This window comes from Columba livia, chromosome 2, assembly GCF_036013475.1.
Source record: "Columba livia isolate bColLiv1 breed racing homer chromosome 2, bColLiv1.pat.W.v2, whole genome shotgun sequence".
Lineage (NCBI taxonomy): Eukaryota > Metazoa > Chordata > Aves > Columbiformes > Columbidae > Columba > Columba livia.
Window position 1 is genome coordinate 135,233,490 of NC_088603.1, and position 19,107 is coordinate 135,252,596.

Below are 19,107 nucleotides of genomic sequence, written 5' to 3' on the forward strand. Positions count from 1 at the left end.
CTCAGAAAATGAGCAACAAATTACAGGAGAATTCAAGTGGTTCAGTGGCATCTGGGAATCTGAAAACATAATGGATAGCAGTAGGCATGCATAATGCCCTGGAAAGACATCCAAGAACCTGATGGCAAGGGCAAAAACCAGAAAAGGATCCTTACTTGCAAGTGTCTGATCCAGCGAAACATCTTCCCAGGAAACAAAGCAAAGATTCATGAGCTAGAAAAAACATTTTTATCCCCTGAAGTAATCTGGACCTCACTACAGAAATGACAGACCCTGTCACAGTTAGGAGAATGCCAAGCAAAGTGAACAGCCCTCTGTTACAAAGAAGTAAATGACCTGAGGTGAGGATGTACAGATGAGCATGCCTAGGTCCAGCCACCAAATTACCACACAAATAATGGCAAAAAACAATAGCCCACATTCTCCTCAAAATCCTTGCACATATGGTAAACACAGAGTGAGAGAATGATGGAGAAAAAAAATGGACAACTGCATAGAACTGGCAGAGAGACAACATATAAAGGACAGGCAGAACATGACCTTAGAGAGACCAAGAATGTGACATTCTATGTGAAATGAATGAATACATTTTTGACAAGGGTTACATGAACTGACAAACCCACTTAGGCACCACAAATACTTGTAAAATCAAACTTTAGAAGACCAAGATATTTTTAGCATTTATGTTTGATAGGAATTCTGAGAAGATCTGTTCCCATTTTGATTCAGAAATTATCATCAACCTTTATCTTGAAACAGAAAATCTGGATTTAGCCAGCTATATGTCAAACCTGTTTCAAACTGATGGCAAGGTCATCCATTTTGCCACTACATCCCACCTATGGCTTTTTTTAATCTTAGCTATCTAGTACATGGACTTTCTGAGAATAAACAAAATAAATAGCTTAAATAATATCAGATGTTCCCAAATGTTAGTTGTTTAACAACACATTAATTTGGTGCAGTTTTTTTAAGCAGTTAATGCAAACACAAAGGGATGAAAAACTTTTATTATATATAGCATAAGTTACCTTTACCACAGTCTCAAATTTTTCTCTGATTTGATTTTTAAGTGATAAATGTTGCATTTGTCCTGTAGAATCCATTCTTAAGGAAGCATATAGGATATTATATATATATAGACAGAACACTTTGTCCTAAATAGATTATCTGTGTTGTAAATTCTAACTTTAATCAAGGTTAGATCTGATTAGTGATGTAAGTCACTTACAGATTATATCAATGTAAAATTTTACAAAGTTTGTCTTTGCAGTATCAGGGAAGAACTTGCTAATTAACCTTACTTACAGATTTCAGTTTATACTTAATTTGTATGGGGAGAACTGAAAGCAGGTTCTTAATTTTATCTCCACCACACCAGCACTGGCGGAAGAACTTCAATGTTATAAATGGAAATTAGCACTGGCAGGTGAAAATTTAATGGGAAGCCGTGAGAGTACATTTAGAAAGGCATCACCTTCTCAAACCTCCTCTCTATGAGTGTAAGATTGCTGACAATGTGGCAATGCCCATTTCATATTTTTCAGGTAGCCTTACCTAATAGAATGCTCTCACTTAAATGGAAAGCATAATTGGTCCAGAGTAGGTGCACTGTAGGAATAGACCAAATCTATATTTTGCTGTGAAGTGTATTATATGCCGGATGTGAAATATTAAGCAACATTACAGCATTTTAAAATTCAGCCACAGAGCATCATGGTACTTGGGCTTCAGACCAAATATTCCTTCTCTATCTATGAAGTATCTATAGCAAAAGAGATCACCCTTTCTGGCATACAGAGGCATGAAATACGATGGCGAGTTTTTGTTTTGTTTTGTTTTGTTTTTAAAGTAGGCAGTGTTCTTGAACATGGATTCTACCCATTTTGGTTATTGTATTAAAAAATATATGCACATATTTTCAAAACTCTCTGTATGTTTCTGGATATTCATAAAGAAGATAAATAAATTCAGGAAAACATTCCGGTTTATGCTATTTCTAGAAAGATATCAGAGATCAGATTTTAATCCTTGTTGCCATTATAAATAGTAATTTTTTTAATAGTTTACAAAGAGTTGGCCAGGGTTTCAATATAATTTCCAGATTTTATATAGAATACCTATCCTTAAGGTAGGAAGATAATCTGAAGAGATAGTTTACCAAACCCAGAAATTGATGCTTATGTTATAATTCAAAATAAGACAGTTACTGAAGGCAATTAACCACTGAGACAGTTTAACAAGAGCTGTGGTAGACTTTTTATCACACTGAACTGAAAACTGTATGTCTTCCTAAAAGACGTGTTCTGATTAATAAATGAGTTAAAGGGCATATGATAAATTTCTAATTCCTTCGATAAATGGAAAATGTAATTATTATGATACTTCTCACCTTAATTAGTCTAAAAAGAGTTCTTGCCTAGCAACATACCTGTAACATCTCATCACAATAGGGATGAACATGAACATCCATACAAAAGGAAAAATTAAACATCTGTTGGTGCTGATTGCATGCTGTGATGTGAGAGCATTTATGTGACACCCATCACTTCTGCTCCTCTTGCTCCTTGTACAACTTTTGGCTAGTAATTAAAATTTGAAGAACACAAGAATAGAGAAATATCCACTGACTCAGGACATGTAAACTGTGTCTCTGGAAAACAGTTCTATGTTTTATGTTAACTGGAAGGTTTGGGTGTTTTTTTTAACATATGTAGATTAAACTTTGATTTTGCGAGTTTTAAAATTGTACATTCATATATGTGCTTGTATGTTCATAGGTATCATAAAATGTGAAGTAAAGCGGAAGAGTTAACAATTTTACAGTCTGATTCTACCACCGTATTTTTATTGGAATAAGTTAGCCATTTCATGGTATCATTACAATGCTGATTTAGAGCCTTAAAAGGTAATACATAATAATTTCCCAGGAGAAAAAAAAAAAGTGAGTTTGAATATAGCTTATCTGCAAGGAAATAGAGGGTTGGAAAGAAGGTAGGAAAATGCGGCTATTTTTTTTTAAATGCAAATTTTAAAATTATAAAAATAATTTTAATTGCACTGGCATTGCATGAACATTGTTGGATTAGTCATTAATTCAAGCTGGCATCAGTTTTTCTTAATTCTTTTCCTTTTTTTGCGATGTGAGGAAAAAGATCTTTTTAATGGATATTTAAAGCCTCAGTATGTATGTAATACTGAAAAAGGTTCAATACAAAACTGGCAGAACCAGAGTGACTTCCTAATTTTATTCGAAACAGTCTCAGTGTAGCTAATACATCATATAGAGACCCCTCACAAAAGGCAGCTCTTGTTTATAGGTTAGCAGCAATGAGGAGTTTGGCCCCATTCGTGCTTTGTCTTCTTTGCTTTCATTGCCTTCTATTTTAAGATCATAGTTTGAGAGCAGCTCATGTAGAAATTTGCTGATTCTTTCCGATCTGTAAGGTTTTCACTAAGGATAGTTAATGGAGCTTATGAGTTGTGTGGAAACTAAATAATCATTAAATAATTCTAAATTAATTGATTCCCACTGGGTTGTGTTTTTCTGTTCAAGGTTGGACTAACCACATACTGAGCCACAAAAATAAGTAATGAACTTCTCTGAGGCACACAGGACAAGACCTAATGAGACACTTAGGCACATAGAAGTGTTTAACAGCATCTGAATTATAGATCATTGAGTTCTTCACCTTTCTATGCAGATTCCCCAGCTAGCTCAAAAAGTACCATGTCAAATTACTTGCCCAGGTTCTGAAAAAGTGCAGTTTTGTTATCCCAGAGCTCCACATACCTGGGAAAAAGCATGCTACGCAGTGCAGCACCATGTATGAAAGCACAGGCGTATCCTGGCATATCAGAAAAACACCCAGCTAGCTGTAAGCATCTTGAGAACTTTTGCACTTTGTGGTATTTTTTACAGTCTTGCCTCATAAAGTTATGACAATTTTTTCATTTATCTAAATAAACAAGCAATTAAATCACCAATTTTGTGACTCTTAATTGTGCTGGGTAGTCCTTACTGGAGTCCTTGTAAAAGGTGTCTCCAGCCTAACAACCATTAAATAACTAACAAAGCCCTTGCTACTGCTCCAACACTAGAAAACATCAATAAATCTTTTAAACCTACAAGAAAAGTATAAAACCCAATTAAAGCACATGACACTTAAATAATCAATGAAGGTGCGTAAACAAAGTATTACTAACTACATTCCTCAATTTTTTTCCCTTTAATTGTGTGGAATCTTGCACAGGAAAAGACTCACTTTACAGCATATAAAAAACATCAGAGATGACATTATATATGCTGTTTGCGGCAGAAGAGATACAAGCTAGGCAAGGTTATACTGAGTAGTTATTGCTGCAGCAGAAATCCAGTAATTTTTTTTTAATACACACAAGGACAAGCTTGATAAAGAGTTGGTGAGACTGTCTCCATTGCAACTTAAAAATAAGGAAATTACAAGTACAGTGTGCAGTCTTATCTGTCACTTCCAGACTTGATAAACCTCTGCCCATGCCTGTGAATAGAGGAATCAGAGTTTGATGTAAGAAAGTTTAAGTTTCCTGACTTAAACAAGTTTGTATGGGCAACCTGTGTTTGTAAAACAACCTATCTCAGGATTGTCAGTCCCTTTAAAAGTATTCAGGACATGTTACACCAGAGTCCATCCTGGCCTATCTCTAATTAACTCGAGGAAGGACTTTACTCCTAAACTCTTACAGTGCTTAGTCATACCTCCTCTTCCTTCAGGCTGTAAATTTAAAAAAGCAAATTTAAGGAAGATTATGGATCCTGAGTCAATTGCTTAAGCCATGTAAAGGAATGTGGTTTTGATATGCTTCCCTTCCGAGCTTCTGCATTTGCTATGGGGGAGTTTAAGAAGACTCCTCACTCAACAATGTCGTTTCTGAATTGCCTAGCACAGGAACACTGTGAGAAATAAAGACTCTTCATTCTGTATTTTAGATTCCAGTCTGGTAGGTCTTACATGTCAAACCCATATGCTCTTAAATAGCTAGCTAATACTTTCATTTTAGGTATCTAATGAATTGGTAAGATTTATGTCCAGTGCAAGATAGTGTTTGCCCAAGGCTAAGCACCTAAATTAGGCAGAAATGATCTCACTCATGAGGACTTCAAAGGCACCTACCTCTCTCCATTGACTGGGCGGTGTAAGCTTTACCTTTAGAGGTTTGTGTGCTTTTATACAAATAAAATGGAAGGTAAACAGAGTGGGCTATACCCTGAGAATACTTTGGGGTCTTAGCCTGCAATGCCTCCTCTAGCATTTGGATTTTTTAAAATTTTGTCCCATTTATGTTTTATTCCAGTCCTCAGAATAATTCAGTCCTCCTCACATGACAGTCTGTATATGAAGTGCTTTCCAACTCTATATTAACAATAAATTTCATTATTACATTGATACTTTCGTGCCAAGCCATTACTGAAATATTTAAGTAATATCAGACCCAAGACTAACTTTTTAGGAACTTCACCAGTAACTTTCTTCTATGAAGACAAATCTTATTTCAGTTCTCTTCCATGTTTCATTGGTCATTTTCTTAGGTATCATGAAGTTTCTTTACCTGTTCCCATTTTTGCTGGTTTAATGAACACCTGATGTGACACTGCATCAATTGCTTTTAGTGAAGAGCAGATTAAAACTGCTGCATTTCTCTAAATGTCTTAGGAACAAAAGAAACACGATCCGTTCTATTAAATCAGCTCAGAAATCACTTCTCAGCAAAGTTTTGTGTAGAGAGATAATAATTTTAAGATATTAATCAAAAATGAGAAGTTGTATTCTCAGAATTTACCCAGAGCCCAAACTGAAAGACTCCTTATTAAAATAGGTGGAGAGAAACCAAAACGACACTATCCAGAAAAATCATATTTAAAAAAAAAAAAAAAAAAATGACAGCTATTAACTGGACTATTTTTAATGATCTGATATTTAGACAGCAATCAGCTGGCTACTTTGCTCCCTTGACAACTGCAAATAACTGGCTCTACAATACAATATGATGTTTTATTTCCCTCATCCCTGGTTCTTTCTTTCTGACAATGTGATGAATGATATTGGTGTTGCAAGTTATTGGGTCACTAAAGTACAGAACACAAACTCATTTTTATGACAGCACCAAGATATTACTCTGCCTATTCCTTGAAAATAAAAACAGTCTTTTTGAAGTTGCAACTTTTTCTACATGCACCAAAAATGATTTCTATGCTCTCTTAAAAGACAAATTACTTTGTAACACACATCACATTCATGTGTCACATCTGGCATCAATAAGCAACGATAGGTTCTTGCTAGGTCTTAATGTCAATGCCTGAAATACAACACTGCTCCAGAGCAAAGGAATAACCTGGGAAATGCAGATGCACTGAGGGCTTTTGTGATTCACTAACACAGAAATGTCTTACTGGGTGAAGTGTTGGACATGTTCTGTAAACTGTTTTCCAGACAAGGGAGACTGGATTTTTTCTTCTTCTGTGAGCAGAAAAATATGAAAGATTAGTACACTGGTGTGCAATAATGCTTATCAAACAGCAAAACCAGAAGTGGACAAGATCAAGAACAATTTATTATTCAGAAAATAATTTAGAGGTGATCTCTGAGAATGATTATTCTTGCAACAGTGGCTAAAATTTTGGCTGTGCTGAAGTGAGAGAAATGTTGCCATTGATTTGAACAGAAATAGAATTCCAGCTTCTTGTTTAAGTCTTCATTTTCATATGTCCCTCTTTTTGGTTCTGTGGACACTTTGTATTCATAGTGAATTAAGAATGGTTTCATTTTTTGACTTGGGCCTAGGAAAACTTTGCACATCTGGATACCCAATGCCCTTGAGTAATCTCACTGTTTTTTGATGGATTACTTAGATATGTATATTTATTCTTGAGCATTATGATGGACAGGACAGTTTGGATGGCACTCCTTCTCTCAACAGTGTCAGCTGTTCCCTTCATCTTAGTGTGATCTGCAAATCTGAGGAGACTCCTCCAAGTCACGTGTCCATGATAATGGTGTTAAATAGAACAGGTCTGAGGGCAGACCCTTGCAGTTCTATACCTTTTACAAGCCTCCAGGTAGAGCACAACCCATTAACCACTATGTGCTGAGCCCACTACCCTCCAACTGTCTTTTTACCCATCCCAACTGTAATGTTCTAATTTAGATTCAATAATATCATGGAAGACAGTATAAAAAGCCTTGTTAAGGCCAAGGTAAATGATATTCACTGCTCTCCTTTCATTTACAGTCCTTATTATTTTGTCATTAAAGGTAATCAAGTTGTTTAGACACAATTTATCTTTGGTAAGTCTATGCTGACTCTTTCCCCATACATTCTTCTCTCTTGTATCACAGTATCACAGTATGTTTGGGATTGGAAGGGACCTCAAAAGATCACCTAGTCCAATCCCTCTGCTGGAGCAGGAACGCCTAAGTGAGGTCGCACAGGAACATGTCCAGGCAGGTTTTGAATGTCTCCAGAGAAGGAGACTCCACAACCTCCCTGGGCAGCCTGTTCCAGTGCTCTGTCACCCTCACTGAGAAGAAGTTTTTTCTCAAATTTAAGTGGAACCTCTTGTGTATCCCCAGGAGTGTGTACCAAAAGGACTCTTTGCATTATTTTCTCCAGGGACCAAGACAGGTGACTGGCCTGCCACAGACTGAGGCTTGTAATACTGAGTTTGGAGAACAGGTAAAAAATTTGATAAGGAGCGATGCAGTGCTGGAACAGACCATGGAATTTCCATCTCTGGGGCTTGTCAAGGCTCAGTTAGTCAAAACCACTACTAGCCTAATTTAACACTGATGATCTCCTATATTAAAGTAGCAGGTTGGATTAAATGACCTGCAAAAGTCTGACTAACCAGCATTTCTGTGATTTTGTAACTCTTTGATATAATTAATCATAAAATTCACAAGGTTTTGAATATTCTGTAGATGGTAGGATCTCTTTGATGTTGGGATGCAGTTATTGCTCTTAATAATAACATTATTGTCTTGTGGAAATTCACCTTATGTTGTACCGTAGTCACATTTTCTATGCACAACACATTAAACCATTTTATAGCTTTCTGCATACATAGGACTGTGTTTTGCCAATAGTAGAGTATTTTTACATTACTTTGGGAAAAGAAGTAGTTAAGGATGCTCTATGCAACATTTTAATTACAGTCAAGAGAGCTTTAGAAATCATTGTAGAGAAAATGCACAACCATTGAAAGGCTACACTCACATGAAGTTCACAACTACTCCTAATATGGAGAACAGAAGAAATAGGTGGTGGTGTCCCTTCTCAACAGCGCTATACCCTACATGGGAACTGAAAGAACCATTTAGGGTCTACTGTGCAATATGAATGACTGCATTTCAAACTGCTTTGCACCCAACAATGACCTAAGTACCTCACAGAAGCTGTTGAATGCTATCAGCCATATCATGCAGATGGGAAAGTTGAGAAAGAAATTATTAAAGCCAGTATTTCAAGAGTGGCATTTTAGTAGTGTTTTGTGTGCACAGCATCTTGCAGGATTATGCCCCAGAAGTTCCATGAACTGACTTTGTGAGAGTCATGATGAAGAGGATGTTGTTCCCAAATGTCGAGGGTTAAGATTGCGGGGAGACAATAAAACCCTGGCAGATGTATTGTTAACCCCCTCTTCCCCCCCACTTCCCCCTTTTTTGCTCCTCCCTCTCTCCCCTTCCCACTAAGGACAGGCGATCGGGAGGGAAAGAAGGACAGAGAGAAGAGAGTTGGAAAAATTAACCATGTTTTACTAATGCTACTAATAAGAATAGAGAAAATAATACAAAATATACAAAACCAATCTTGAAAGTCTCAGCAACTGCAGAGCCGGCAACCAAAGTCCTGGATTAGACTCTGCAGCCAACCAGAGCCGGATTCAGTCTGTCACTAGGCCTCAGTTCGCAGGGACGACTAGCAAGGTCCTCTCCTAATGTCGGCCATAAGCAGAAGGGAAAAAAGCAAAGGCAAAAGGAGCAAAAGGGCCGAGATCCTCATGATCTCCCACTTTTATATGAAGTATTCATGTGAAATGGAATGTTATACACAGTTAGTCAGTTGGTCACCGGTTTCTCGTTGCCCCTCTCACAAGATGTCCATCCATGCTTATCAATAAGTTTGCATTCCATTGCTAAGTTTACCAAAACGTGTCTGGTTCTCCAGGAAAATGCAGTTAATATGAAGGCTTTAGCTGACAGGCAAAATTCACTGAAAGAGAAACTTGTTTTTAACAAAACTAGGACACCAAACAGCTGTGTTTTCCATCTTCTTGTGTCATTGTCATCTTTGGTAGGACCTGTGCACAAATGACTTTTTTTTTTAATTGTATTTTTTTTAAATATATTTAGACACCTTTTTTTTTTTCAGGCCTTAAAAACTGTGTTAGTCCAAGATGACTGGATCTTCAAAATCAGAATCTTATTGAAACCTAGTAAATTACATACAAAACTCTCAGATTCTGTAGCAATTTTAAGAATTTAATATGCCTCACAATGCAATCTGGTAACATATATTTAAAGGGGGTTTTATAAATGAAGCATGGCACTGTTTCTATTGATTTTTTACCTGATTTTGGATTCTTATTTGCTTTTTTTTATCAGCTGTGTGAAATTTGATTTTCTCTTTTAGTGTATCATATTATGGACATAGAAGTTTCTGTCCATCCGAGGACATGGCTACAGAAAATGATATTATCTGTGTAGTGAGTTGTACAGACACAGGATAACTTCCAGAAGAATGTGAAGCTTTCATTTAAGGCTTGCATTTGGTCATCTGTTTTCATCGCTACTCACTACTTTATTTCCTTCATGATTTACTTTAATTTCCAGACCTTGGGGAAACATCAACTGCTTAAAAAATGAAATCTATACACTAAAATGTATCTTCTATCTCACACTTGCAGACCCTAGTGCTACATCCTCATTTTCATCTTATGATCTCACTATAACTACTTTTAAGGCCTGGGTTCAAATCTAAGTGAGTATTAAAATGGAATGAGCAGAAGTTTTCCATCTCTTGCCCAGAAAAGACCTTGGTTTGTCACATTTTAAACCCACTTATTAACCCACATTTTTTGCCATTGCCAAGAGACAGAAGATAGTCAGAGGCCTTCAAAATTGAACAGTGAGCAACAGTCCAGTGTTTCAAAACGCTGGTGGAATTTTGGTTGCCTCTTTTTGTTACCAAGCACGCCTCCATAAGCAGATCAGAAGGCACCTCTAAGGGAACTGTTCTTCTGGCTCTTACCCACAGTACTGTCTCTGGTGAACAGTCAGTCCCATTGCTCACCTGCTGCTGGGTGCCAGACGATGGCAGGTGCTGCCCCTGCATGACCCTCACTGGATGCCAAAGACAGACAGCTTATATCTCTCCAGCCTAGTCTTATCCAGTTTGTTATCAGGCCAGTCCCTGCTGCTTTGATATTTGTCTCTAAGCAAAGGATTTCCACAAAATGAACTTAAAACGGGTTTTTAAAGATCTAAGCTTTCCCTATCCCCTGCTTACCTGCTAGGAAGTGAGGAGTGTGAACACCCTGGAATGACTCAGCCTGGACAGATTAGTGGCTCTTGAAATGGCAAAGTATCAGTGAATAACAAACAGACATTTTCTCATGTGAAAGCTGCATTGTGAAAACAGCCTATAGCTCGTTTGACAAAAATAAACAGATTAGTGCCCCATGCAACTGATGTTTTGTACAGTCTGGGCATTGACATAACAAGCTTAGGAAGTTGGGGCCAGGCCAGTTCTGATTCCAGGAACACAGCAAGAGATTGATTAAAGTGAGCTTTATACCATCTGTGGTCAGGTTATGCTTGGTATAGTTCATATATCTGCAAGAGCAGCAATAAATGTGCCAGTAGAGACAATAGGTTTTCATGAACTGAGAAAAGAAATAGAAGCTGACCAGGGACATGGATTCTGCCTGTCTGTAAGGATTCAGGGAAGATGAGTGGCTCCCTGTCACCTGTGAAAAAATATTACCTGCAAAGGAAAGCTGGTACTGGAAGCATGATTAAAACTCAAATTCATCCCAATATTTATTCAATTAAATTTGGTATAGGCATTTTGGCAGAAATTCAAAGTCTACATTAGCAAGACAGTAGCAAAATATATATCTGGTTAGGAATGACTGGCTCTCAACCGTGTTACTCTATTAATGCGATTGAAAGTAGAGAAATTATAGCCAAGGCATAAACAGGTACATTTTAATTGACCTCACTGTTATGGTACACATTTATGCCAGGTATAAGTTTTGCCACAAGAGGGTCAGGCAGAGCAAAGTAGTCCTTTCTTCCCCACACTTTCAGATAACACTGAGCAGCTGTCATGCCTACCACAATAACTGATTCCATATACGTGCCATTTCTGATCCATCCACAGCATGGGCCTTGTGCCAGCTCCTGCTGTGGGTGGCTTGGCAGGGAGCTCCATTAAGATCTGAATTACCAGCACACATAATCACCAATGTCAGTTTGTTAAATATGAGGCAGTTATGTCAAAGGATAAAGCAGAGAATATATTTTGCAATTAATCTCCTGTTTAATGTTTTGTTATCTTAAACATCTAATCAGGCTCAGAAAAGATTTGCTATTGCCTATAAGCATTTTAGCACTGAACTCAGAAAAGTTGAAATACTGCAGGAAGCACTTTCCACGTTTAAGGGAAGATAAGAAGTAGATAGCTGAAAATTGTAAAACATGATTTAGGCAGGTAAAGTAATAGTATGTTCTCAGAACCATTTACATTGGCATAATTCAGACAGACTTTTGTTGCAGCTTTTTCTTGGGTTTTGATATAAAGCTTTCCAAAATGGGTTATGTGTGGATTTGTAATAATAAAAGCACAAGGCATATTTCTAGTAACAGCATATATTCATGAGTTTTCCAGGCATGTGCAATGACTGTTGAATTTATTGTGGAGCAGTATCTTCTTCTTAAAGTACCAAATCCTTTCTGTTCTATTAATTAATGCTACCATTATTGCACATATTCTCTGATGTAGTTTGCTGGGGTAGACCCTCCTGCTTCTTACTAAATTACAATGTTCTCATTAAATCCCATAACACTATGGGATTACACAGTAATGCTAAGAGACCAAGCAGCTGTCATGGACTGCTAACATCATCTTCTGACACTGCCTTTTAGAAACTGATTATAAAGTAAGTCTAATAATCCTACTTCTCCTAGGGACATCTTTTCTTGCCTCGCCTTCTGACAGTAGAATATTTTTTGAACTATATAATACCAAAGGCAATCTTTGGATGTATCTTTGGATGTTCTTTGGAATATTCTTGGCGAAAAATATTTACCTACTTATTACTTAATAGTTTAAAGACTTACTCCTTTTTTGATTAATTTTATTTAATATTTGATGGCTAGAATAGCTCTGCAAATGTTAAGTATGCAGTTGCTATTTAGGCATTAACATGCACATTCATAAGCTTCCATTAGCTTTGCCAATGTACATCTTTTCAGATGAATTTTTCATTTGACCAGGCTAATTCTAGTCTCTTTTTTCTGGACTTCATGGTTGAGCTTCTTTTGCATATAAACAAAGACATATGCCACTCTGAGGATGGTGTGTCTTTTTTGATGGTTTAATAACACAAAATCTTTCTGGGAACCCTAAGCCATAAAGGGTAGGAAATATTCTTTTACAAGGTATGTACCTTTCTTCTTCTTGGTCTCATACAAATAGATGTTTGACTATTATTTTAGTCATTTAGAAGTTGCATTTTTAAGCATTACATTTTCCTATGCCACATCTTAATAGATTTCTTCTACCTTGAACCCATAAATTACCAGGTCCCCCTAAAAAAATGTATTTTGGACTCTGTGCAAAGCAGTGGCTCTTCAGTACAAGAAAAGAACCCATATGGCTGCTTTATTTGACCTTCAATAAGAAAGTCATTTAAGTTTTATTTAGCTATGTAGATGAAAGGAAAAAATAAGATAAGAAGCCAAGTCCACAGGAAAGCCATCCATGGCATGGAGAGGACAAAATGCTGATTCTATGCTCATCTTGGTGAATGACAGAGACTCCAAAATGTAAGTCCAAGCTTTGCCATTGGCATGCCACAACCTTTTCCATGTCTCCAAAGTTTAGCAACACTGAGGTCTATTCTGAGTGTTTGGGTCATGAGCCCAAGGTGGAAAACAGTCAGCTTTTAGGTTAGCCTTAAGTTCAGTGCTCTCTTCAACCTAAGGGAGTAGAAAACTCATGTCCATGGAGATGACACTCAGAACAATCCCTTTATATAGAGGCTTAGGTAAAAGTGCTTACCCAACCTCAGACCTAAGTGTGTGTAACACATGTGTACCTTTTAAGTCAATCTCAAAACAGTTGTCTGATAGTGTGTGACTCATGAGTTTTAGAAGGGCCTGTAGTCCTGTGGGTTTATTTGTGCTGTGGGGGTCAAAGGGATGCACTTCACAACTCTAGTAAAACATCCGTTCGTGTTCCAGCGCTTGATGTGCTTATGATATTGTGAAAAACAGTCATCAGATGATTTCTAAACATAGGGAAACAGTTTTTCCCACACTTCTGTTTTGGGTAGAGCTGAACTATTTTTTTGTGAATTTTATTAACTTTAGACAAAGGCACATATCTGGTAAGGAAAATTGTAGCTCAGTTACTGAAATTTTATGAAATTAATTGCAAATTAAGTGCAAATAGAAGTATGTGAAGGAATAGCATCATCTTATTACTAATAGAGTCTTCTGCGACTTGCATTTTACTTGTAAGAGATCTTGAAAAGGCAGTCACATAAACACAATTGCTCAGTAGTACCTAATTACATTATCAGGATACACTTGTCACTGAGATTATATGCTGCAGTAAGTGCAATAATAAATAATATCAGAAAAGGATTTGCTGAAGAAATTCCAAAGGCTGAATCGTCATTTTTGTTAAAATAATTGCATTGGAAAGAATTTCAAAACTGGGAGAGGAGCCACTTAACCATATAGAAAGGATTAAATAGTGGTGGTGGTACATTGAGATAGTCTTTGGCCCATCCTCAACGTAGCTGAGAGTATGTGAGTGTCCACAAAATTCTTAGCTCAGCGGGAATTTTCTACATTACATTTTGACGTTGTTCTTTTTAATTCCTCTGTTAAGTAACATCTATTGGGGGACATTTTTCAAGTCAGACAGTTCATAGATTTTCTTTGTTTTTACGTGATCAGCTACTGTTAAAATCAAGAAAAGAAAGGCCATATCTTAACAAAATAAGAAAAAGGGAAGGAAAACTTGGTCTGTATGTACGAAAGAATATGTAGAGGACCAAAAATCTCTGTGGTACCAGACCTGACATAAAAATTCTCTGACCCTGGCTGTCATGGAGGCACCCCAAGGTTAGTTTAACAGGGTCCAAGACAACTTTTATTAAACCGGTGAGAAACAGGGTTTAGCACTCCAAAAGTGACTTAAATAAAGGTTCAGATATCAGTTGAGGAAAATTATTAAGGGGCAGCAACTAATACTACAGACGGTCCACAGAGTGCATGCACGTGGCTTCACCAAAACAATGCCGGAGCCGTCCCCCAGTCCCGGAGAAGTATACACTTGCCTAAACATGGTGTGGAATTATTTTTAAAGAGATACACGTACTCGTAGTGAGTACGGAAAGTGTACACTCGCGATTCCGCGAGGGTAAATTTTATACGCACTCATATGGAGCATGGAAAGTTATACGTGCATATGTGCACGAAAAGTATAAATATACTCGCAATCCTACGAGTATTAACTTACTTCCATGGCTGCAAGGCAAGCAGAGTCCCCATCCTGGGGAGGGGGGCTCTCAGCGGCAGCATCTTGCTTGTGCTCCGAGAGAACCACACAATGGGCGGAGTCTCGGCGAGAGTCCCGTTTTTATACTGGCTGATCAGATCTGACTGTAGGCATTCTAGAAGCTTCTCTGCACCCCCACACTGGCTGTGGGTGCCCCTGAAGCCTCCAAACATCCCCCACACTGGCCGCAGGCACCCAGCGGCTCAGCGTGCCTCGGCACTCCCTTCTCCTAATGGCCCTGGCCAGGGTGCTCTGGGGCCAAACAAAAGAAGCTGTTAGCCTCAAGTAGCAGAGAGAGAGGGAGATGTGCCCACTCCTTCCATACTGAAGGAGGGAAGGGGAGAGAGGGGGGTTTGCATTCTGCCACACTGGGGTAGGTCATCATATTTAAAGTTGAGGGATTGTATGTGGTATTTGCCCATCTTACTGAAAACAAATGCAGAGCCGGAGGATTCATTTTCCTCTCACATAGAAGACGTTACTTTTTTTATTGATGGAAATCAAAGTGATCGTTTTTATGCCTGAAAGAGTAGAGAGCTAGAGCCAAGAAATTTTACTTTTCTAATTTCCTCTTTTCTGGAGTTTTCATGTGGGGAGGTATCATTAAGGATATATAGTGCAAGAGGCTAATAATAGAAGTCCATTATCTGTAGACTACTATACCATCAGAAGAATGCCTGTTCTTTAAGGCAAGCATTCAAGATTGGAGGGGAAGTCCTCGAGTGTCCTATTAATTTATGCCAAAGAGGTAGACAGACAGACTTTTGCACTGCAATATTGCCTATGGAAGAAGCTCTAAATCATGAATTGGGAAGCTATCATTCCCTGAAGAAACCTGTGTGTGAGTTAGGAGGAAAAGTGGATTAAGATGCTCAGAAAACTGTGCTTATACTTCCTTTTAACTACTCCTCTGGGGAATAACTAAGATGCTGAATTTATCAGGCTTGAATCTGGAAAGAACTTCACACAGCTAAAAGGATTATTTGGGGGTAAGAGTTCTGGCCATACTTATGCTATCCCAGTGGTAAACATACAGAAATGAAAGATAAAATGTGTGTTTATGTTGGATCATGTAACATCTGCGGTTAACTACTCCTTCTAATTTTGAATTCCTGCTTCTGTTGTATCTCCACTTAATGAAACACTTTTTATTTCTAATTTCTAAAAATCCAACCTTGAAATGTTCTAGTAGCCTTAGCTCAGAGAAGTGTGAAATGAAACTAAGCAGTTGGAAAGAAGGCTTGATGTAGATCTCCCATTGAATTACTTTAGTTGAACAACTACATCTAAATGAAGTTATTTTAAAGTATTTTATTCCATAAGAACCATTATTGCCAATCTATTTTTTGAATAGTCTCTGATACCAGCTTTCAACTTTATTGTTATTTTAAAACCTGATTGGTAAATAAAAATTGTTGTAAAACTATCTGAAATATTTTTCAAATACACAAATACTTTTCAATGAGATCCTAAGCTAAATATCACAGTAAGTGATACAGTATCTCTACTGCCTTTAAACATTGTTAATTTATTGCTCTTCTGACATTTGAATACTTACAAGATAACAAATTCAATAACTTCCATTACTGTAAATGGAAAAGTGAAAAGTCTTACTTTTCTTATTCATGTGGAAGAATATTGTTCTTTTAAAAACATGAAGCAAGTATTGATTGAACTGAAGAATATCAGACTGTAAACAAAATAAAGATAAAAAAAATAATATTTCTTTGTGCTTCCTTTGATGCAGGCAACGTATAAAATATATATTGCAAGAGAAAACTTTAAAGCCCCTTCATACATTTTGTCCAATATTTTTCTGTAGGAGATATTTTACATAACAAAACCATTTTTTTTTTCTTAAAGAATTCACCAATTGGAAGGAAAACCATAGTTAATTTGTCAAATAACTGGTATTTTCCATAAATGCATTGCCAACATACTGCTTGCATCTGTTCCAAAACCCAAAAGTGTTTATGAGTTACACTCAGAGGTGACTAAACCTGGTCTGTCATTGACTATCAGACATCAACATATAGGCCAAGGAAACAGTGAATCAGAAATTCAGACAGTTCAGGTAATCATAGGCAACACATTGCATTTCTCACATTATGTCAACAGGAAGACTGTTACAAAGTGGTAAAAATATACCAAACGGCTACTATAACCTGTTTTCAAGCATCTGGTTTTCCTACAAAACTTTAACATTACATTGAAATTGTCTTTATCAGCATGTGACCATTTGAAAGCACAGAATACTTCATGTGCTAGAGCTTAGTTCTAGTGAAAAGGTCTGGGAACCTTTGAATTGGATCTCCCAAATTCAAGTTCAGTGAAAGCTGGAAGAGTAATGAGAATCTTCATCGAGGTGATGCTTCTTTAAGGGTCACTAAGACTATTGTGCAAAGTAAGCATTTAGCATCTGATAAGCATTTGGAGACACTTAGATGGAAAATGGGTTTTAAATTTAAAGGATTATATCTATGCATTTATTCATGAGAGAGACTGAAGTGGGATTGGCTTTCTGTCAAAAACTGTCAAACAAAAATAGAATTCCTTCTGGATAGCTGTCTTGAGGATTCCTCCTGCTGCCTCAGAGATTTATATGGAAAAATTTACAAGTATATTATGGTCCAGTAGATCATACACGGGACTAGAAATGCGAAGGATTATATTCTACTAACACTGACCTTAATTGTTTTGTGATCCTTGACATGTCATTCTGCCTTCCTTTTCTTTCCTACTTATTGTCAAACTTTTCTCCCTTTGCAAATTTACAAGGGCAAAGGAAGTAGAGAGGACTTAGGAGCTCTTATACCCCAACAGTACAATTCCCAATGATATTACAAGAATGCCCTCATAATTTTGTCTCCTTCAACCTCTATCTAAGCTCTTGTAAGAGGTACGGACTGTCTCAGAGTATGTATTATTCTGATGAATTAAAAAATGTAATCTGATCATTCTATAGATGATAGTACAGTATTATTTTTACTGTTATTACCACTGGTCATTTTGTTAATAATTATTATAAAGTTATTATGTATCTATTGATATAAAAATTTCCTAGCTGTATATTAGTGTCTCAGACTGAAGTTCATGCAACTGGCCATAGAGACATATCTAATCCATACAGCAGTCTCATTTTGGCTAAAGAAAGTCAGGCTGTAAAAAGGCTGTAATACATTCTTACAGGTCACTAATTTGAACAACAGGGTGACCAGGAACCCCAGTAGTTTTATGAAGGTAGCAAGTTAATTCTTTTCAGAATGTGAACAAGGCATAGGCCATACATATTTTTGTTCCTGAGAAGTACACTGTGAAATGGATGCATGAGGAATATTGTGCTGATTCCCTTCGAGTTAGCTACATGTGCATGTAAAATAGTCCTATTCAGAAAATCATATTTTAGATTAAGCTGTCCATGAAAAATTCATACTTTGACTTTTCCTTTAAACATTATGCTTTATTGATTTTTAAATGTCACCAAAAGGACACATAATTATTTAGCATAGAAAAAACAGGTTTAGATCTTTCAATAAACAGAGGAGACAGAAGACTCGTAATAAGAAATGACAGTTCACAGACCTTATTTCAGAAATTATGGCAAAGAAAAAGAAAGAAAATAATAGTTTAATTGTTTTAAATCAAATCAAGGAAGATGATAGAAATATTTTCTGTGATTATTTGATTGGCTTTTTTGAAGATTCCTGTCAGTCATATTTTTTATTTTTTGTTTCCTTTTATTAAAGTCAGTACATTTTTTTTTCTGGCCAAAATGTTTGCAAGCAGAGAATACAAGGTCACATCTATGAAAACAACCTGAAATCTAAATTTACATCTGCATGTGTGAGAATTTACAATAGAGTTGCTTGGATGTTTATTCAATCAGTAAATCAGAACAATACCATGTGCCTTTGCCGATCAAGGCATACAATACATGAATACCCTGTAAAAACAATTCATATTCAGTCCATAAAACTAACAACTTTTTAAAGAAGCTATTTTAATTCTGAACATTGAATAAATTTGAAAGAACTGCAATCTGCTCACAGATATGCCATAAGAAATGTATTTAGATAAATTATTCATAACAAGCCATTTACTCATCTATGTTCTAAACAATATCCATCAATAAGCAGTGTTCCTGGAGGTGTATAACAGCAAGATGTATAAATATAGATTTGAGAGTGGACTGCTCTATATTATGCTTGAGAAAACTCAAGGAAAGTGCTTGTTACTTTAATCCCCCAATTTAAACCCAATTTAGTAAAGTAACTT